Raw genomic sequence first — 20,348 nt, forward strand, 5'->3', positions numbered from 1 at the left:
CCTTTGCAAAACCTTTCCCCTACTTACCCCCTTTCCTTCCCCCCACCCTGATAACTGTTACTCTGCTCCTTGTTTACATGCCTCTGGTTCCATTTTGTTCATTTGTTTGCAATGTTCATTAGTCTCCTGTATTAGGTGACATCATATGGTATTTTTCTTTTGTTGCCTGGCTTATTTCACTAAGCATAATTCTCTCCAGTTCCATCCATGTTATTGCCAATGGCAGAAGTTCCTTCTTTCCTTCTGCTACATTGTATTCCATTGTGTAAATGTACCAGAGTTTTTAAATCCACTCATCTACAGATGGGCACGTAGGCTGTTTCCAGCACTTGGCTATTGTAAACAACGCTGCTATGAACGTAGTGGTGCATAAGTTATTTTGATTGGAGTTTCAGGAATCTTTGGGTATAATCTCTAGTAGTGGAATCGCTAGTTGAAAAGGCAGTTCCATTTTTAGTTTTTTGAGGAAATTCCATACCGTTTTCCATAGTGGCTGCACAAGTCTGCATTCCCACCAACAGTGAACTAGGGTTCCCCTTTCTCCATATCCTCTCCAACACTTGTGGTTTGTTGCTTTGTTTTCTTTAAAATTAATTAATTTATTTATTTATTTTGGGAGGCCCTCACTTTGTAACAATTCCCCGCTCTCAGACTTAAGAACCTTTATAGTCTTATAAGGGACAATGGGCAAAGGGCTCATGCTTCTCTAGCTTCTTCAAGCTAAACATGGTCGTCATCCTACCTACCCTTGGGTCCAGAAATCCCTAATAAGAGTGGGGGTGTGGGAGAAACAAGATGGCGGAGGAGTAAGTGGAAGCTACACTAACTTCCTCCTAGAACTAGTCTGGATTTACAATGTAATTTTGGAGAAATCATCTGGAATAACGAACTGAACACCAGCTGGAGAGAAGTCTTATAACCACGGAGAGACAGAAAAGGCCGCTACATCACAACGTGACCGGTAGGGAGTGCGGAGACGTGGAAGGGCTGGCTGGGCTCCCACGGGTGGCAGCTGAAGGGGCTGAGAAACAGCTCAGCAGCCGGGGATTCCCCCTGAGAAGGGCAGGGTCTAAACCCCCAGCTGGGCTTCCCAGCCTACAGCGACAGAGTGGAAAGTAAAATAGTATCAGCTGTGAAAAGCGAAAAGCCACAGGCTTTCTTGCTAGCCGGAGAGAAACAGCAGGAGAAAAAGAGCTCTTAAGTGGATCACATACGAAAATATTTTGGCCACCACTTACCCTGGGCTCAAGCAGAGGGAAGGCAGAGAGGACTGGAGACACTTGGGGAGAATTTGGCACGGTGGCTTTGAGGGGAGAACTGGAGGAGCAGCTGACTGGGTCCCAGTGCTGACTCATCCCCAGTACTGCGGGTAGACCATTCCCCTCCAAGTGGCGTCAGCCTGAGGGGAAGCAAAAGCCCTGCCTACAGGAATTAAGCTGCCACACCCACAGTCCTTAAGCCTGACAGCTAATCACAGATTGAATAGATTAACAATCAAAGAAGACAGACAACAACAGTAGATCCCTGGAAGTCTCCAACAGGCTGCCTAGGGCCAGACTGGTACATGATCTGACGCCACCAGAGGCAGATCCAGGAAGTGCAGATCATTCCAAGAAGCACCAACAAACAATAGGAGTCAAAAAAATGGGGAGACAGAGAAACAACCTCCCATCAAAAGGAAAGGTAGAATCCCCAGAAAGAGTGCTAAATGAAATAGAGGGGAGCGAACTATCAGATATGGAATTCAAAACATGGATTATGGAGAAGCTGAATGAGCTCAGCGGAAACTTCAAAGAACTCCAGAAAAACTACAAGGAACTCACAGAAAATTACGTGAGCATGAAAAAGGACATAGAAGCTATCAATAAGAGCCAGGAGGAAATGAAAAATACGATCTCTGAATTGAAGAACACAGTAGAAGGAATTAAAAGCAGGCTAGAGGAAGCAGAAGATCGGATCAGCGAGCTGGAGGACAACCTACACAAAAACTCCCAGACAATGCAACAAAATGAAAAAAGACTGAACAAGACTGAAGAGGTTCTAAGACAGCTGCAGGACAACATGAAACGTAATAATATCCGTATCATAGGAATTCCAGAAGGAGAAGAAGAAGAGCAAGGGATAGAAAACCTCTTTGAAAAACTAATGACAGAAAACTTTCCTAACATGACGAGAGAAAGAGTCACGCAAGTCCAGGAAGCACAGAGGGTCCCAATGAAGAGGAACCCCAACAGGCCCACTTCAAGACACATCATAATTAAAATGCCAACATTCAAAGACAAAGAGAGAATCCTAAAAGCAGCAAGAGAGAAACAACTAATAACATACAAGGGAGCTCCAATAAGGCTATCATCAGATTTCTCAGCAGAAACACTACAAGCCAGAAGGGAATGGCAAAAAATATTCCAAGCAATGAAAAACAAAGGCCTACAACCAAGAATACTCTACCCAGCAAGGCTTTCATTCAAAATGGAAGGTGAAATAAGGAGTTTCCAAGACAAAAGAAGGCTAAAAGAATACATCTCCACCAAACCAGCATTGCAAGAGATGCTAAAGGGTCTGCTTTAAGAAGATGAAGAAACAGAGAGACAGAGAGGAACACGAGTACAAAGGGGGAAAATGACAATGAATAAGTACTGAAAGAAAGAAGGAACTTCTACCATTTGCAACAACATGATTGGAACTAGAGAGAATTATGCTTAGCGAAATAAGCCAGGCAACAAAAGAAAATTACCTTATGCTGTCACCTGTTACAGGAAACTAATGAACAACACAAACAAATGAGCAAAATTGAACCAGAGGTATGTAAACAAGGAATAAACTAACAGTAACAAAGGGGGAGATGGGAGGGAGAGAAGGGGTAAGAAGGGGAAGGGTCTAGTCAAAGAACATGTATGAATGACCCATGGACATGGACAACTGGGTGGGGACTGACTGTGGGGGGGGGCAGGGTGCAGGGAAGCAAGAGGGGGAAAAAAAGTGAGACAACTGTAGTGGAAAAACAAACAAACAGAAAATTTTTTAGTGGGGGGGGAATAAAAATATAAAGAATAGAAATGCAAGTTCAGTGAATATTAGAAGGACAAGGATTTTCCTTCCGATAAGACAGTCCTACAGATTTAGAGACTTGTATGTGGGTTATGTTACATAAATTAACATGTGTTTTCTGTTTTCAGAGGGCATAAGCCTACAATCTCATTACCTGAGTGATTATCTGTATGCATAGGCCTCACTTAATCCTGTCTGCATTGCTGCCTCCTGAGACTCAATGGTTTGGCTGAACTAAGTGGCTGGGTTGGTGAAGAACGGGGTGGTCTGTGGGCTTCACTTTAAAATTGGTTTCTCTTTTCTATCCTAATGGCTTGGACAGAAAAAGCCCAGAGGCCTGAGATGGGGGAAACCTAAAATATTTCCCTCAGTCCAAAATAAGTATAATGGGCAAAAGGGTTTTGGACAGGTGAGATGTACCTGGCACACCTTCCTCCAAAGAAGCCCTTCTTTTCCCTAATGTGGGACATTGAAAAATTAATACCTGTCTTTTGTCATCTAGTGGTTACGGATTAAATGATGTCCTTTAACCCTGTTGCCCCCAAAATACAACAAGGATGCCAGCCTGTCAAACCAAGCATGCCGTTGTCCAGAGACAGCCAACCAACCTGGAGTCTGCACGATCCTTCCCCTTGTGGGAAGGCCACCCTCCCCTCCACATCCCCACTCTTATTAGGGATTTCTTGACCCACGGGTAGGTAGGACGACGACCATGTCCAGCTTGAAGCAGCTAGAGGAGCTCGAGACCTTCATCCATTGTCCTTTATAAGATTGTAAAGGGTCTTAAGTCTGAGAGGGAGGAATTGTTATTTTTTATTGTTAAAATATTTAACTAATTAATTAATTAATTTTAAAAAAAGAAGAAGAAGAATATATGAAAGGGTGAGGCGGGAGAGCTTGTATGTACGACCCATGGGCATGGACTTGGAGAGGGGATTGTTGGGGAAGGGGGGTGCTGGGCGGAGGGGAGCAAAGGGGAAAAAAAATTGGAACTATTGTAACAATATAATCAATAAAATATACTTAAAAAAAAAAGAAAAAGAAGCTAAAAAAAAAAAAAAAAAAAAGAGTGGGGGTGTGGAGGAGAGGGTGGTCTGCCCACATGGGAAAGGATCTTGCAGACTCCAGGTCAGTTGGCTGTCCCCGAACCATGGCATGCTATGTTTAACAGGCTGGCATCCTTGTTGTATTCTGGGGGCAACAGATTTGGCAACAGGGTTAAAAGGCATCATTCAATTCATAACTACTAGATGACAAAAGGCAGGGATTAATTTTTCAATGTCCCACATTAGGAAAGATAAAGGCTTCTTTGGAGGAAGGTGTGCAAGTCACGTCACACCTGTCCAAAGCTCTTTTGCCCACTATACTTAGCTTGGGATGAGAGGAATATTTTAGGTTTCCCCCTCTCAGACCTCTGGGCCCTTTCTGTCATAGCCATTGGGATAGAAAAAAGAAACCAGTTTTAAAGTAAATCCCATAGATCACCTCATACTTGACCAACCCAACCACTTAGTTCAGCCAAACCATTGAGTCTGAGGAGATAATGAGACAGACAGGATTAAGTGAGGCCTATACATACAGACAATCACTCAGGAAATGAGATCATAGGCTTATGCCCTATGAAAACAGAACACGCATGTTAATTTATGCAACATAACCCACAAATCAGTCTCTAAATCTACGAGACTGTCTTATTGGGAAGACATCCAGTTGCAAGGCATTTGATATTCTTCTTGCCTGTAAATTAAGCATCTTTGATGATGTCGCAGACCTAGTTTAACTTCCAAATGAAAACAAACTAAGGACAGTTAGCTGCACTACTTTATAGTCTACCACTAAGCATTGTGATTTTCCTTGAATCGTGAATTTTCTCCTTAAGATTACCCTCCTTGTCATTAAAGGGACTGCATTAAGACCAGTTTTAATTTATCCTGTTCAGTTGCATAAACACAACAAGAGCAGAAAATGATCATATATAATCTTTATGTCTACTTTCCTGGAACTTACACAAGGAACCTTTAGGGTGACTTTCAGTCTGTCCTTCAGGGCACAGAAGCTGAGCCATATACCTGTCATTCAGCCTTGCCTGTAAACACCTGTCTTTTCCAAGTCCTTCAGGTTTTCCAGTGAGCCTTAAGGTTCTTTCTAGCCATCTTATAGAAAGCAACCTTTGTTCCTTCTCTGGAAAGATTGCCATGGACTGCACAACCAACCAAGGTACCAGGCCTTTTTTCTTGTGATCTTTTCTTACCTTTGAAAGTCAATCTCAGTTCCTCAGGGCTTTTTGGTAACAACCAGAGCCCAAACATGCCTCCTTTAGGCATGACATTCCAGTCAAAGTCTTGGTCAAAAATATTTCTATTAACAACCGGTCTTATTAGTTTTATAAAAAGAACCTTATGTAATTACTTACTTCTTCAGAATGCCAAATTCTGGAGGAATCAGGTAGGGAGAAAAATATACAGTGTGAAGGAAAATCCTTGTCTTTCTAATATTCACTAAAATTGCATTTCCATACTTTACATTTTCTTTTGTTCATTTTTCTACATGTGAGAGGTTTTGTGGAGTTTTTTTGTTTGTTTGTTTGTTTGTTTGCGGGGGGCGGGGTAATTTGCTGGCTCATTTATAAACTTATTTTGCTTTCATTCTTTCCCCCACTAAAAATTTTTGTTTGTTTTTCTGTTACAGTTGTCCCATTTTTTTCCCCATTACTTCCCTGCACCCTGCCCACCCCTTCTCCCACAGTCAAACCGCACCTCATTGTATATGTTCATGGGTCATTTATACATGTTCTTTGACTAGACCATTCCCCTCCTTAACCCCCTTCTCTCTCTCCATTCCTCCTTTGTCACTGTTAGTCTACTCCTTGTTTACATGCCTCCGGTCCAATTTTGCTCATTTATTTGTGTTGTTCATTAGTCCCCTGTATTAGGTGCTTTGGTATTTTTCTTTCATTGCCTGGTTTATTTTGCTCAGCATAATTCTTTCTAGTTCATCCATGTTGTTGCAAATGGTAAAAGTTCCTTCTTTCTTTCTGCTGCATAGTACTCTATTACATAAATGTACCACAATTTTTTGATCCACTCATCTACAGACAGGCACTTAGGCTGTTTCCAGCACTGGGCTATTGTACATGGGTTCTTTTGAATTGGCATTTCAGGATTCTTCTGGTATAATCCTAGCAATGGAATTTCTGGTTCAAAAGGCAGTTCCATTTTGTTTTTTGAGTTAATTCTATACTGTTTTCCATAGTGGCTGCACCAGTCTGCATTCCCACCAGCAGTGCACTAGGGTTCCCTTTCATCTGCATCCTTGCCAGCACATGTTTGTTGACTTGTTGATGATGGTCATTCTGACTGGTGTGAGGCGATATCTCATTGTGGTTTTTATTTGCATCTCTCTGATGGCTAGTGATGTTGAGCATTCTTTCATTTGCCTATGAACCCTCTTTATGTCTTCTTTGGAGAAGTGTTTGTTCAGATCCTTTGCCTATTTATTAACTGGGTTGTCTGTCTTCTTGGTGTTGAGTCATATAAGTTCTTTATTTATTTTTGTGATCAATCCCTTGTCTGAGGTATCATTGGCAAATATATCTTCCGATACTGTTGGTTCCCTTTTCATCTTGTTGAAGTTTGGTTTTTTGTTTGTTTGTTTTTTGTTGCTTTTGCTTGTGTAGTCCCATTCATTGATCCTTTCCTTTATTTCCCTTGTCTTAGGATATATATCGGTGAAAATATTACTATGTTGGGTAAATAAAATTTTTCTGCCTATGTTTCCCTCTAGGACTTTTACGGTGTCACATCTTACATTTAAGTCTTTGATCCATCTTAAGTTTATTCTTCTGTATGCTGTAAGTTGGTGGTCTACTTTCATTCTTCTGCATGTCTCTGTCCAATTCTCCCAACACCATTTGTTGATAAGACTCTTTTCACTCCATTTTATGTTCCTTTCCCCTTAGTCAAATAGTAGATGACCATATAGACCTGGGTTTATTTCTGGGCTCTCTATTCTGTTCCATTGATCTATATGTCTGTTCTTATGCCAAGATTAGACTGTTTTAATTAATGTGTCCCTTTAGTATAGTTTGGTATTAAGTATTGTGATTCCTCCTACTGTGTTCCTCTTCCTCAAGATTGCTGTGGCTATTTGGGGTCTTTTTTGGTTCCATATAAATTTTTGAAGTATTTGTTCTAGGTCTGTGAAATATGTCCTTGGTATTTTAGTAGGGATTGTGTTGAGTCCAGAAATTGCTTTGGGAAGTATGGACATTTATTGATGTTGATTCTTGCCATTCATGAACATGATATATGCTTCCATTTATTAATATCTTCCTTAATTTCTTCCTTCAGTGTTATATAGTTTTCTGAATGCAGGTTTTTTACCTCCTTGGTAAGTTTATTCCTAGGTGCTTTATTTTTCTTGTTGCTAAAATAAATGGGATTTTTTTTCTAATTTCTATCTCTGATATTTTATTGTTGGTGTACAGAAATGCCTTCGATTTCTGAATACTGACTTTGTACCCTGCTATTTTGCCAAATTCACTTATTCGGTTGAGTAGTTTTTTTTGTGGAGTTTATAGTGTTTTCTATGTACACTATCATGCCATCTGCAAATAATGACAGTTTTACTGCCTCTTTTCCTATTTTGAAGCATTTTATTTCTCTTTCTTGTCTGATTGCTGTGGCTAGAACTTCCAAGACCATGTTGAATAGGAGTGGAGAGAGTGGACATCCTTGTCTTGTTTCTGATCTCAGGGGGAATGCTTTCAGTTTCTGCCCATTGAGTATGATGTTAGCTTCAGGTTTCTCTTATATAGTCTTCATTATGATGAGATATGCTCCCTCTATTTCCATTTTCCTGAGAGTTTTCATCATAAATGGGTGCTGTACTTTATCAAATGCTTTTTTTGCATCTATTGATATGATCATGTGGTCTTTGTCTTTCATTTTGTTTATGTGGTGTATTACATTTATTGACTTGCAAATATTAAACCGCCTTTGCATCCCTGGGGTGAATCCCACTTGATCATGGTGTATGACCTTTGTAATGTGTTGCTGGATCCAGTTTGCCAATATTTTGTTGAGGGTTTTAGCATCTATGTTTATTAGTGATATTATCCTGTAGTTTTCTTTCTTTACGTGTCTTGACCTGGTTTTGGAATTAGAGTAATACTGGCTTCATACAAAGAGTTGGAGGGTCCTCCCTCTTCTTGGATTTTCTGGAATAGTTTGAGAAGGATATGAGTTAGTTCTTCCCTAAATGTTTTGTAAAATTCACCTGCGAAACCATCTGGTCCAGGGCTTTGGTGTGCCAGTAATTTTTTGATTATTGCTTCAATTTCACTAGTTGTTACTGGTCTGTTCAGACTGTCTGCTTCTTCTTGATTCAGTTTTGGAAGATTATATGTTTCCAGAAATTTGTACATTTCATCTATGTTGTCCAATTTCCCGTGATACAGGTGTTCGTTGTAATTCTTACAATCCTTTGTTGTTCTGTATTATCAGTTGTGATTTTTCCTCTTTCATTTCTGATTTTTTAAATTTGTATCCTCTCTTTTTTTTTTCCCTGATGAGCCTGGTTAAAGGGCTGTCAATTTTGTTCATCTTTTCAAAGATCCCACTCCTAGTTTTATCGATCTTTTGAATTGTTTATTTAGTCTCTAGGTCATTTATTCTGCTCTGATCTTGATAATTTCCTTCCTTCTACTCGCTCTGGGCTTTGTTTGGTGTTTCTCTAGTTCTTGTAGCTGTAGGGTTAAATTTTTTTATTTGAGATTCTTTTATCCTTTTAGGTAGGTCTGTATGGCTATGAACTTTCATCTCAGGATTGCTTTCACTGAATCCACAGGTTTTGGATTGTTGTGTTTGTTATCATTTGTTTCCAGAAACATTTTGATTTCTTCCTTGATGTCATTGTTAACCCATTCATTATTTAATAGCATGTTGTTTATTCTCCATGAGTTTGAGTGTTTTTGAGTTTTTCATTGAGGTTGATTTCCATTTTCTAGCCATTGTGATCTGAAAAGATGCTTGATATAATTTCAATTTTTTGAATTTGTTGAGGCTTGTTTTGTGCTCTACTATGTGGTCGATCTTTGAGAATGTTTTATGTGCACTTGAAGAGAATGTATATTTTGCTTCTTTGGAGTGAAAAGTTCTATATATATAAAGTCCATTTGATCTAGAGTGTTGTTCAGTGCCTCAATATCCTTGGTGTTTCTTTGCTTCAGAGATCTGTCCATTTTTGACTGTTGGGTGTTAAAATCCCCTCCTACTGTTGTGCTGCTGTATATTCTTCCTGAAGTCTTTCAAAATTTTCCTTACATATTTGGGGGCTCCTATGTTGGGTGCATATATGTTTACAAGGGTTACATCATCTTGATGGATTTTTCCCTTAAGTGTTATGAAATGTCCTCTTTGTCTCTTTTTATGGCCTTGGCTGTGAAATCTGTTTTGTCTTTATAAGTATTGCTACCCCACCTTTTTTGTATGTCAATTTGCTTGAAATATTTTTTTCTATCTCTTCACTTTTAGTCTGTGTAGATCTTTTATTATGAGGTGTGTCTCTTGTAGACAGCATATATGCGCATCATGCTTTCTAATCCATTCCACTACCCTATGTCTTTTGATTGGTGCATTTAATCATTTACGTTTAAGGTTATTATCAATAGGTACTTATTCATTGTCATTTTCCCCCTTTGTACTTGTGTTCCAACCCTGGCTGGTTTGGCTCAGTGGATTGAGCGTCGGCCTGCGAGCTGAGTGTCGCTGGTTCGATCTTCCAGTCAGGGTACATCAGAGAAGGAAAACTCTGACTCCAAAAAACCTCCGCTGCCTTGCAGCATACCTCTTCAAGGGAAAGGCTAGGGGAGTAAACCCCGACAGAAAATCCGGAGCCGGAGTCCCTAAGGCGGTTTGACGTTGTAGTCAACACCGGCAACTCCTGCGGCGCACCTGAAGCCAAGCTGTATTGACTCTGTCTTTTCCTTGGACCCTTCAGCTGCGAAGAGAGGGGGGGGTCTGCTGCATGGGCAACAGCAGACCCTCCATATCACCCCGCCCAGGCTCTGTAGCTTCAGCTTCACTGGAAAGGACACTCCAGCGTCATCGCAAGATGTCGATTCAACACGGGAGGAGACAGATACCGTGTCACTCCCGAGTCAGACTGCACAGCCATTCTCGGCGGTGCAGATAGACTCTTAAGAAGCTACACCATCATCTCTCAAGACGGACGGCTGCCGACCGACTTGTGTTCATCTCAGTTTCTCTCTGTTTTTTCATCTTCTTAAAGCATCCCCTTTAGCATCTCTTGAAATGGTGGTTTGGAGATGTATTATTTTAGTCTTCCTTTGTCTGGGAAACTCCTTATTTCACCTTTCATTTTGAAAAAGAACCTTGCTGGGTAGAGTAGCCATGGTTGTAGGCCTTTATTTTTCATTGTTTGGAATTTTTTTTGCCATTCCCTTCTTGCTTGTAGTGTTTCTGTGTAGAAATCAGTTGATGGCTTTATTGGAGCTCCTTTTTATGTTATTTGCTGTTTTTCTCTTGCTACCTTTATGAATCTCTCTTTGTCTTTGAATGTTGCCATTTTAATTATCATGTTCCTTGGAGTGGACCTTTTTGAGTTCATCTTCATTAAGATCCTCTGTACTTCCTGGACTTGCATGATATTTTTTCTCTCATCAAGTTAGGAAAGTTTTCTGTCATTACTTTTTCAATCAGGTTTCCTATCCCATGCTCCTCTTCTTCTCCTTCTTGTATCCCTATGATACGGATAGTGTTTCATTTCATGTTGTCTTGCAGTTCTCTTAAACCCTCTTTATTCTTTTTAAGTTTGTTTTCATTTTGTTGCATTGTCTGGGAATTTTTTCTACGTTGTCCTCTAACTCACTGACCCAATCCTCTGCTTCATTTAGCCTGCTTTGATTGCTTCTGCTGTTCTTTGGTTCAGAAATTGTATTCTTCATTTCTTCCTGGTTCTTATTGATAGTTTCTATGTCCCTTTTTATGCTGCTGTAGTTCTAAGTACGTTTCTTGTAGCTTCTCTGGAGTTCTTTGTAGTACCCCTGGAGTTTGTTGTAGTTTTCTTTGAGTTTGTTGAGTTCACTGAGCTTCCTCTTTACTATTGTTTTGAATTCCATGTCTGATAAGTTGCTTGCCTCTATTTCATCTACCCCTCCTGGTAATTCCTCCTTTCCTTTTGGTGGGGTGTTGTTCCTGTTTGGTGGGGTGTTATTCCGCCTCCCCATTTCGGGTAGCTTGTCTTGTTTGTTTCTGCTTCTTAGATTGATCTGCTTTTATTTTTTGCCTTTGTGGTGTGACCTTTTTGTATACAGTTGTTGAGCTGCTGCTTCCAGCTGATGCCAGGTGGAGGGGAGTAGTCTGCTTAAGAAATTTCTCCCATAGCACTGGGGGTGATTCTGTACTGGGATCTAGTCCACTGCTCTCCCAGCTCTTTCTCCAGAGCCAGCTCCCAAAACTTTTTATAATTTGCCTCTAGTTCACTTTACCCTCCTTTCCCCTCAGCCAGGGTCGAGTGCACTTTCTCATTCAGGCAAGGGGCTGGTTGACTGGTTGTGCACCGGGGCAGGCAGGTCCAAGGCTCTTCTGCATACCAGTATGGAGCCGGCAGTGGGCAGACTGGTTATGCACCTGTGCGGGTGGATCAGATGCCCCTCTGTGCACTGGCAGGTGGGTTGATTTCATGCCTGTTGGTGTGGGCTAGGGGCACCTGTGCATGCCAGCAGGTGGGTTGGTTATGCGCCTGGGGGGGGTGGACCAGGGCACATCAGTGTGTGTGCTCTCGTGACCCAGGGGATGGGTTGAGGAATTGAGAGAGTGCACTTCTGTGCCTGCCTTCTTCAAGAATCTTGCCCCACCCCTAGCCTCTCCTCCCGTGTCCACAAAAAATAATCAAAAAGGAAAAAAAATGAAAAACATTCACACACACACACACACACACACACACACACACAACAGTATGCTTTTCCTTGCCTTTCAGAGTCAGACGTCACTTGGCCCACTCCTGGCTTTTTCAGTGGGCAGAGCCTCGCTCTCCTTCTGACTCCTCAGGGGAAACGTAGGCTCACTAAAAAATCTTTGCACACTTCCAGCTGCAGCTCGGGGAGCCAAGCCAGCAAGAAATCCCATCTCATCCCTTTCTCCTCCTCTATCCTCACCAGACAGGTCGCTCCCAGATGGTCTTTTCTGATGCAACAGTGCCAAGGGTCAACTCCTGCCAGTATCCAGATGTTAACTGAGATGCTCTGTCCACAATTAGCCTAACCTATAGACAGGTCTTGGGAGCAAGCAAGCACAACCTCCCCTCATTCCTCTGGCATCTTTGGTCCCTCCCAGCCCCTTTAAATGTTTCACCAACAACATGGCTTACAAAGCCCTTACTTATGCCCTACCTTACACCCACAAACTCAGCTGATGCACACTGCAACCAAGACTGGGTGCTTTACAAAAAGCAATCAAACACAGCATATAATAAGTATGGTCATTTAACAGCTTTTATGGAGAGAAATTGAAGTTCAAATAGTTAAAATTTGGATTGGGGGGGAATGGGCAGAATTTTCTTTAAATGAGGCATTCCTGAAAAGAATATAAACCAACACCAATGATAAAATCAATCATAGATGGACCAATTCCTGCATGCCAGGCACTATCCTCACCATTTTATATGCATATTGTTAGGTTTCTGGGGTTAGCAGAGGTAAAGAAGGCCAGCAGCCAAATGTTGAACAGTTGGTTTATTGAGTACAGGTCTTGGAATCAGATGCCAGCTGAGAGAGTCAGGGCAGGGTGAGTTTTTTAAGGAGTTCTGAGACTTGGAATGCAGAAACAGCACAGGATAGGCTAAGTTGCCTCCTAATATGGCCATCAGGTTGACAATTGGCCCAGTTGCAACTTCCTTTTAGCCACCTGAGTCTAGAGCAGTTAGGGACAGGGGGAGGTGAGCTGCCTCATGGTAGGTTTCTGAATGGCGGGCTTCTACCTCACACATATCTCATTTAAATCTCACAACAATGTTACCACTTCATGGATGAAAGACAATCACTTGCCCAAAGTCACACAGATAGTAGCAGATCTGGAACTCAAGCTTCATTCCTAATTACCAGGCTGTCCTATGGCCTTTCTTGATCAATTAAGCTGTCTTTAAGGTGTTTGTTTACAATTTGGACAGCCACAATCCAAGGGCACCAAAGTTTCAGCTTCTTTCTTCTTACAGTCTATCAATTATCCAGCACATTACTTTGCCACAAGTTCAAGTTCTGGCCTGTAAAGAATAAAACACTTTCCCAAGAAGGTAGGACCTATTTCCCATCTCAGCTGCTCCTGTGGGAACCAACTGACCCAAGAGTTGGTCTGTATGTTGGGGAGAGCCACTAGAGTCAGGGGATCTCAGGGGAAAAGAGAGATTTTTTGCTTCCTTAGAAAATGGAAGACAGCACAGACAGGATTGTCTTGCACTCAGGCAAAAAGAGTTTAAAACATATGTACCAGGGAGAAGAAACTTATAGAGAAAAGGGAAGAATTTGCCACTGTTATTTTGGTGCATCTTTCTTGGGAGGCTTTATTTCTGTCTTGCTTTGTTTAGGCTGCTATAACAAAATATCAGAGACTGAGTGGCTTGTAAACAACAGGAATCTATTTCTCACAGTCTGGAGGTTGGAAGTCTGAGATCTGGGTGCTAACATGGTGAAGTAAGGGCCATCTTCCAGGTGCCTGACTTATTGTATCTCTACATGGTTGAAGGGAGGATGGCGCTAAAGAGCTTTCTCAGGTGTATTTTATAAGGACACTAATTCCATTCATGAGGGTTCTGTCTCCCAAAGGCCCCACCTCCTGAGAGTTAGATCTCAACATATTGTCGGCGTAAGAAACATCCAAACCTGTAGAGAATTTTTGTAAGAATTTATGTGAACCAAAATCAACAACAATTAATGGGAAGCAAGATCTCAAATGCTCTGGAGAATGACAGTTTTGCAGTTTCTTTTATGCATTTGTAATGAAGGAGAGAACATAAGGGAGGTTTCATAAAGGTGGGAGAAAGCAAGGCAGGGATTGATTACAAAATAGTTAAGACTATGTACTCTCTTGAGGATGGTTACAATTATTTCAAAGGTGTGTTAACCTAGATGCACAGAAACAATGGACAGGGCTTGGTAAAAAGATAAAGCTTTCACTAAGGAAGTTATATGTCTGGGGCATTACTAGCCAACAAGACCTGCCTAGTTATGAAGTTATGATCAGCTCACCCTGTGAGGTTGCTTTCTCTAGAATCCATTTTTGTCCACAATATGAATTGCAAGGGACACTTTCAGACCAGAGTAACCTCTATGTCTCTATGTTGGTGGCTCTCAACTGTGGGTGGTGATTTTACCAACCAGAGGTTATTCAGCAATGTCTGGGGACATTTGGGTCACCACTGTGGTCGGGGTGATGAAGGGTAGTGCTATTAACATCTAGAGACTAGAGACCAGGGATGGTATGGATGGGGGAACTCCAGAAGTTAAAAAATTCTTAGCTTTAAGTTATAGTTAATAGGCTTAGTAATTAATGCATGTATAAAACTGTTGTTCCAAGAACTAAAATGTATTACTGCACCTACCCTGACTGCAGGAGACTTGCAATCAATTTGACCTTTATGCCCCAGGAGGACCATAAAAGATCAAGATGGTACCTTAGACATTGTGCCCCAGGGACTGAACATTGCTGTCTGCCAACGAAGATGCAGATAAAGAATCACTGGTCAGCAGATTGAGGATGCTAGAGAAATCGCTGGACTGCAGCTTTTATCTGATTAATCTTTCTCCCTAAATTCCAAACCCTTTACCTACTTTTTTCCTAAATTTCCAACTCCTTACCTACCCTCTTCTTTTTCTCATAAAAAAGGTCAGCTTGAGTTGAGATGTAAGACAGTCTTTTAGGGTATATAACCTACTCTCTTCTCAGGTTGCCAGCCATCTGAATAAAGTGCCCACAAAGATTCAATCCTTGTCTCTACTTATTAGTTTGGGTAAAGACAGGAAGCACCAATGCCGACTTTTCCAGTTTCAGTGCTGGACTTTTTCAATGCACAGGACAGCACCAGACAACAAAGAATTGTGTGGCCGAAAATGTTGATGACCCCTAGGTTGAGAAATTCAGTTCTAAACAATAAATCATGGGACTTCATAAGCACAGGTCAAGTACAAGAAATTTGGGCTTACCTTAACTACAACTTACCAGCTTTGAGAAATTATCCATTTTACTGGGTTCCATTTCTCAGTCAACAAGTGAAGCAGGATTCAGGAATTTACTAATTTTCTTTGTTTCCCACCCCTGAATATGGACATAAAAGTGATTCTCAATGCTTATGTGTTCACAACCCTCAGGTGCCTTTATGATTAAACCATAACTGGTTTACTCTTCCTTATGGAAATGGGGCACCAGAAAAAAAAAGTTAGCCTGGAAAATTGGGTGGGGAGGTGGGCAGAAGGGGGAAGGAAAGTGTTAACATTCCTTTTACCCTCTGGGGTAAAGTAAAATGTACAATTAAAAAAATAATAATAGCCCTGGCTGGTGCGGCTCAGTGAGTTGAGTGCTGGCCTGCAAACCAAAGGGTCACCAGTTCAATTCCCAGTCAGGGTACGTGCCTGAGTTGTGGGCCAAGTCCCCAGTTGGGGGCCTGCGAGAGGCAACCTATCGATGTATCTATCACACATCGATGCTTCCCTCACTCTCTTTCTCCCTGACTTCCTTGTTACAGCTGCTCGATGATTTATAAGCTGAGAAACCCCAGCCCAGCTCCTTCCCATAGCCTCTACCTCCCCTTCTATATTCTTGTGACTTGTTTATAACTTTTCTAAAGTTATATCTTACAGGATATCTAGCCTTTTGCAAAGATAATTGGTTTACAGAGAATTCAACTGTGACTAAAAGCTGCAGCTGCAACTAGAGATAACTTTATGGCCCTGCAAACCTCTGTTCCTGTTACTGCCAGACGCTCCTGCAGCGCTGCCCAGCCCCTGCTTCCCAAGGCTGCTACTCACCGAAGAAGAAGCAAAACCCCTATAAAACCCTATCCCAACTCCATTCGGGGTCGGTGCCTTGTTAGAGACTCTGGTCTCAGCCTGGCCACCGGCAATAAACCTCTTGTTTACTCTATTCACTGCCTCAGAGTGTTCAGTCTCGCCTGAATAAATAAATAAATAAATAAATAAATAAATAAATAAATAAAATCTTTAAAAACAATAATGATAACTCCTCTTCCCACACCCCTTGCCACTACTGCTTCCTCTCACCCCACTAATTCTGCCTGCCCACCAGGTCTTTTGGGGTAGGGGGCTGGCTGAGCTCAGGCAATGAGTGGCAGCTCCACAGCTCCCACTCTGATTCACCTGGGCCCAGAGAAGCCATCATCTCCTTGTGCTTTGGCTCAAGGGATGAAGAACAACTACTCCCCTCTGCCTGATGACATTACCTTCCCCAAATGCCCAGTTCACCATGCACGCTCCTCCCTTTGGAATGGAGCTCAACCTTGCCTGGTGTGCCTTCACTATAGTGCAGCTCAGAAACATTAAGACCTAGGACAAGCACAATCAGGAGAAGGTGCAGTGCCAGGCCAACAAAAAGATTGAGAAGCAGCTGCAGAAGGACAAGCAGATCTACTGGCCACACACTGCCTGCAGCTGCTGGGTGCTGGAGAATCTGCTAAAAGCACCATTGTGAAGCAAACAAGGATCCTTCTTATTAATAGGTTTAATGGAGAGGGCACATCTGGAGGCTGCCAGGAGTAACAGTAATAGCCATGGTGAGAAGGCCCTCAAAGTGCAAGACATCAAAAACAACCTGAAGGAGGCCATTGAAACTATCATGATTGTGTGGCCACCATGAGCAACATGGTGCCCTCACCCTACCCCTGATCTGTGGAGTTGGCTAACTCTGAGAACCAGTTCCAAGTGGACTACATTCTGAGTGTGATGAATGTAGGTGAAAGTCACAAGCCCTCTGCCGGGGGGCCTGCAAGCGGTCCCCCCGCCCAGGTGTCCTGTGACCTCAGCTTGCAAGAACTTGCAAACGAGTCTTGCCGGCACCAGCAGCTGCATGCGGCTCCTGGTGCCTGAGTCACAGAATCCAGGGAACAAAGAGGACTGAAGGCCTAAGCCTCCTTTCCCATAGTGATAACATTGGATGTGGTGCAGACCCTTGGACCCGTACTTGCACACAATTCTTGGGGGACGGTTTACAAGTCTTTAAGAACAAAGAAGCTTGAAAATTAGTGTCTCCTCTCCCTTAGCGATTATATTGGAAATGGAACAGACCCTTGTCACTTATTACCTTACTTTGTAGTTTATAGATAAAGTGTAGTTTAGTATTGTAAGCCTAATAGTTTGATCTCTAACCTATTCACAGAAGCTATGCTGCTCCATAATCACGTAAGGAATGTACACGTATACCATATTGATTCTATTTTTAGCAACTTTTGTAACCCAATAAAAGGAACGGCTGGACTGTGGTCTTGGCTGATGACCAGAGCGAGCTACAGTCCTCTGTCCGTGTTGATCATTCTGTCGGCTGGAATTTCCTCTGCATCTCTGATACACGAATTACGGTAACAGATGAATATGCACAATTTTTATTTCCTTCCTGAATTCTATGAATATGCCAAGGCTCTGTGGAAGGATGAAAGAGTCCCACCTGCTATGGAGGCTCCAAAGAGTAGCAGCAGATTGACTGTGCCCAGTACTTCCTGGATCAGATTGATGTCATCAAGCAGGCTGACTATGTCCCCAGCAATCAGGACCCGCTTTGCTGCCCCATCCTGACTTCTGGAATCTTTGAGACCAAGTTCCATGTGGACAAAGTCAACTTACACATGTTTGACAGGGGTGATCAGTGTGACCAATGCTGTAAATGGATCCACTGCTACTATGATGTGATTGCCATTGTTATTGGTGGAAGTGGAGTTCTTGCATTATCGCTAGGGAAATAACTTCTTGAGACTAGCATGGGAGGATGGGGTTTTGCGATTAACTTTATTGATGATGTAAAATTAAGGGGGTTCCCTTCCTGACTTCCCAATATTCCATCTCTGTCCATATTGTCAAGGGAAAGGTCCACTCTTATTTTTAGTAGGGCCAAAATAAAGGCTACTGCCCAGAGTTTGTGCTCCATATTGAAGTACAGTCCATCCAGCATCTGGCTAGCTTAGCATGTGTTCCTGGCTGCAGTCCATTGCTGTGCTGCAGTATTCAGGCTCCCTACTGGAGCCTGCGTGTGAAGTCCATACAGTCATGGGCCATGTAGCTGCTAAGGCCACATGGCCATGGAAAGAACAGGTGAGTGCACTGTGCCAGTGTGGGTTATCAGGTGAGAAGAGAGAGAGAGCGAAAGAGCGAGAGTGCTTCTTTGTTCCCTTTGGATTATATTAGGTTGTGTTTGGGATGGACCAGGTTCTTTTTCAAAGAACCAATCAACTTCCAAAGCTCTTGAAGATTTTAGGTGGGTCTACTCCCTAGTTAGACTGACAAGGCTCTTTGGTCATGGACCTCTCCCTGGAACCCCCAACAATCCGGTACCAGAGGAAAGAAAGGAGGATTGTTAATTCCCTTGGTGGAGAAATGCTAATGCCCTAGGATATAAAGCTGCATCTTCCTGGCTAAGTGAGCAGGCTTATGCTCCCCAGTTTATTAAACTCAATGTCGAAGTCCCTTTGCTCCTCTAATTTTACCAATAACACCATTATCTTTCTGCTCTCATTCAGGAGGATTGTGGTTGAAAAAGAGGCCACATACAAAACCTCAAAAGCTCAAGGGAGGCCTCAATGGTGGCTTTAGAAACTCAGAGACTGAAAGTAACCACATAGGATGATCTGAAATTAAAACTTCTTATTTTATTTTTTAAAAATATTTTATTTATTTATTTTTAGCAAGAGCAAGGGAGGGAGACAGAGATGAAGAGAAACATTGATGTGTGAAACATCGATTGGCTGCCTCTCGTACGCCCCTAACCAGGGATGTGGCCTGCAAGCCAGGCATGTACCCTGACTGGCAATCAAACCTGTGACCTTTTGGTTCACAGGCTTGCACTCAATCCAGCGAGCCCTGCCAGCCAGGGCTAAAACGAAAACATATTAATTAAAAACAAGTCATAGTGTTAGTCATGTCCTAGGGCAGTATTGTCCTTGATAAAGTCAATCTTTACCTTAACTGAGTCTATCTATTGTCTTTTTGCATCTAAAATAATATATTTTTGAAATGTCTGAGTAATCCCTTTTTCCAGACGCCGCAGGGTCACAACCTCCCTACCAGGGCAAAAAACCACAGATCTCCTCATTGTTACTATTAGCAAGTTAATTAAGTGATAACTATCCTATGTAAAAGAAGTATGTGCCCATTCCTTTTACTTTTTATTTAATTCCAGAAATTTCCCCACTTTGCTCTCTCCCACCTCCTTAATCTATCACCAATGGATTTCATGTAACCCCCTTAATCTTCTCCTTTGATTCTAATGTATAAATAAGTGGTAAAACTGCCATTCTCTGGAGCATTTTCTCAGTCTGGTGAGATTTTGCTTCCTGACAATTGTCATCAGTTTGTCTCAAATAAGCTCATAAAAATTCTTACAGATTTTGACGTTTTTTACATTGACAGGACAACCAGATCAACTACCTTCAGGAGGCCCTGAATCTTTTCAAGATTATCTGTAACAACAGTTGCTATGATTCTGTTCCTCAACAAGCAAGACCTACTCACTGAAAAAGTCCTTGCTGGAATCGAATATTACTACTTTCCAGAATTTGCTTGCTACACTACTCCTGTGGATGCTACTCCTGAGCCTGGAGAGGACGCACACTTGTCCTGGGCCAAGTAATTCATCCACAGTATGTTTCTGAGAATCAGCACTGCCAGTGGAAATGGGCACCACTACTGCTACCTCCACTTCACTTGCACTGTGGACCCTGACAACATTCACTGTGTGTTCAACAACTGCTGCAACATACATCTAGAGCATGCACCTTCATCAGTCTGAGCTGTTTTAAGAAGAGAACACCCGAATTTAAAATCTTGAGCACAATTAATTAAAAGTGAAATGTAACAGTACACACAGTTAATCATCCACCATAGGGCATTATTGACAAAGCAACCTTTCCTTTTCCCCTTGAGTGATTTTGCAAAGCCTCCTTATTCTTTCAGCTTACTTAAATATTACAAATTTAGAAAGCTTAAGGTGGCTTTCAGGTAAAAAAAAAAAAAGAAAAGAAAAAAAGGTCACAATGGTACTCTCTTTAAGTAACTAAAATAACAGCAT

At 42.0% G+C, this 20,348-nt stretch overlaps 1 pseudogene; it reads left to right on the top strand.

Annotated features, from left to right (window-relative positions):
* LOC150003103 (guanine nucleotide-binding protein G(s) subunit alpha-like) overlaps positions 1-20,079 on the top strand; it is a 55,231-nt pseudogene extending 35,152 nt beyond the window's left edge.
* Positions 20,080-20,348: the final 269 nt, after the last annotated feature.

Source organism: Furipterus horrens, unplaced genomic scaffold (assembly GCF_987537825.1).
Source record: "Furipterus horrens unplaced genomic scaffold, mFurHor1.1.pri manual_scaffold_8, whole genome shotgun sequence".
NCBI classification, from domain to species: domain Eukaryota; kingdom Metazoa; phylum Chordata; class Mammalia; order Chiroptera; family Furipteridae; genus Furipterus; species Furipterus horrens.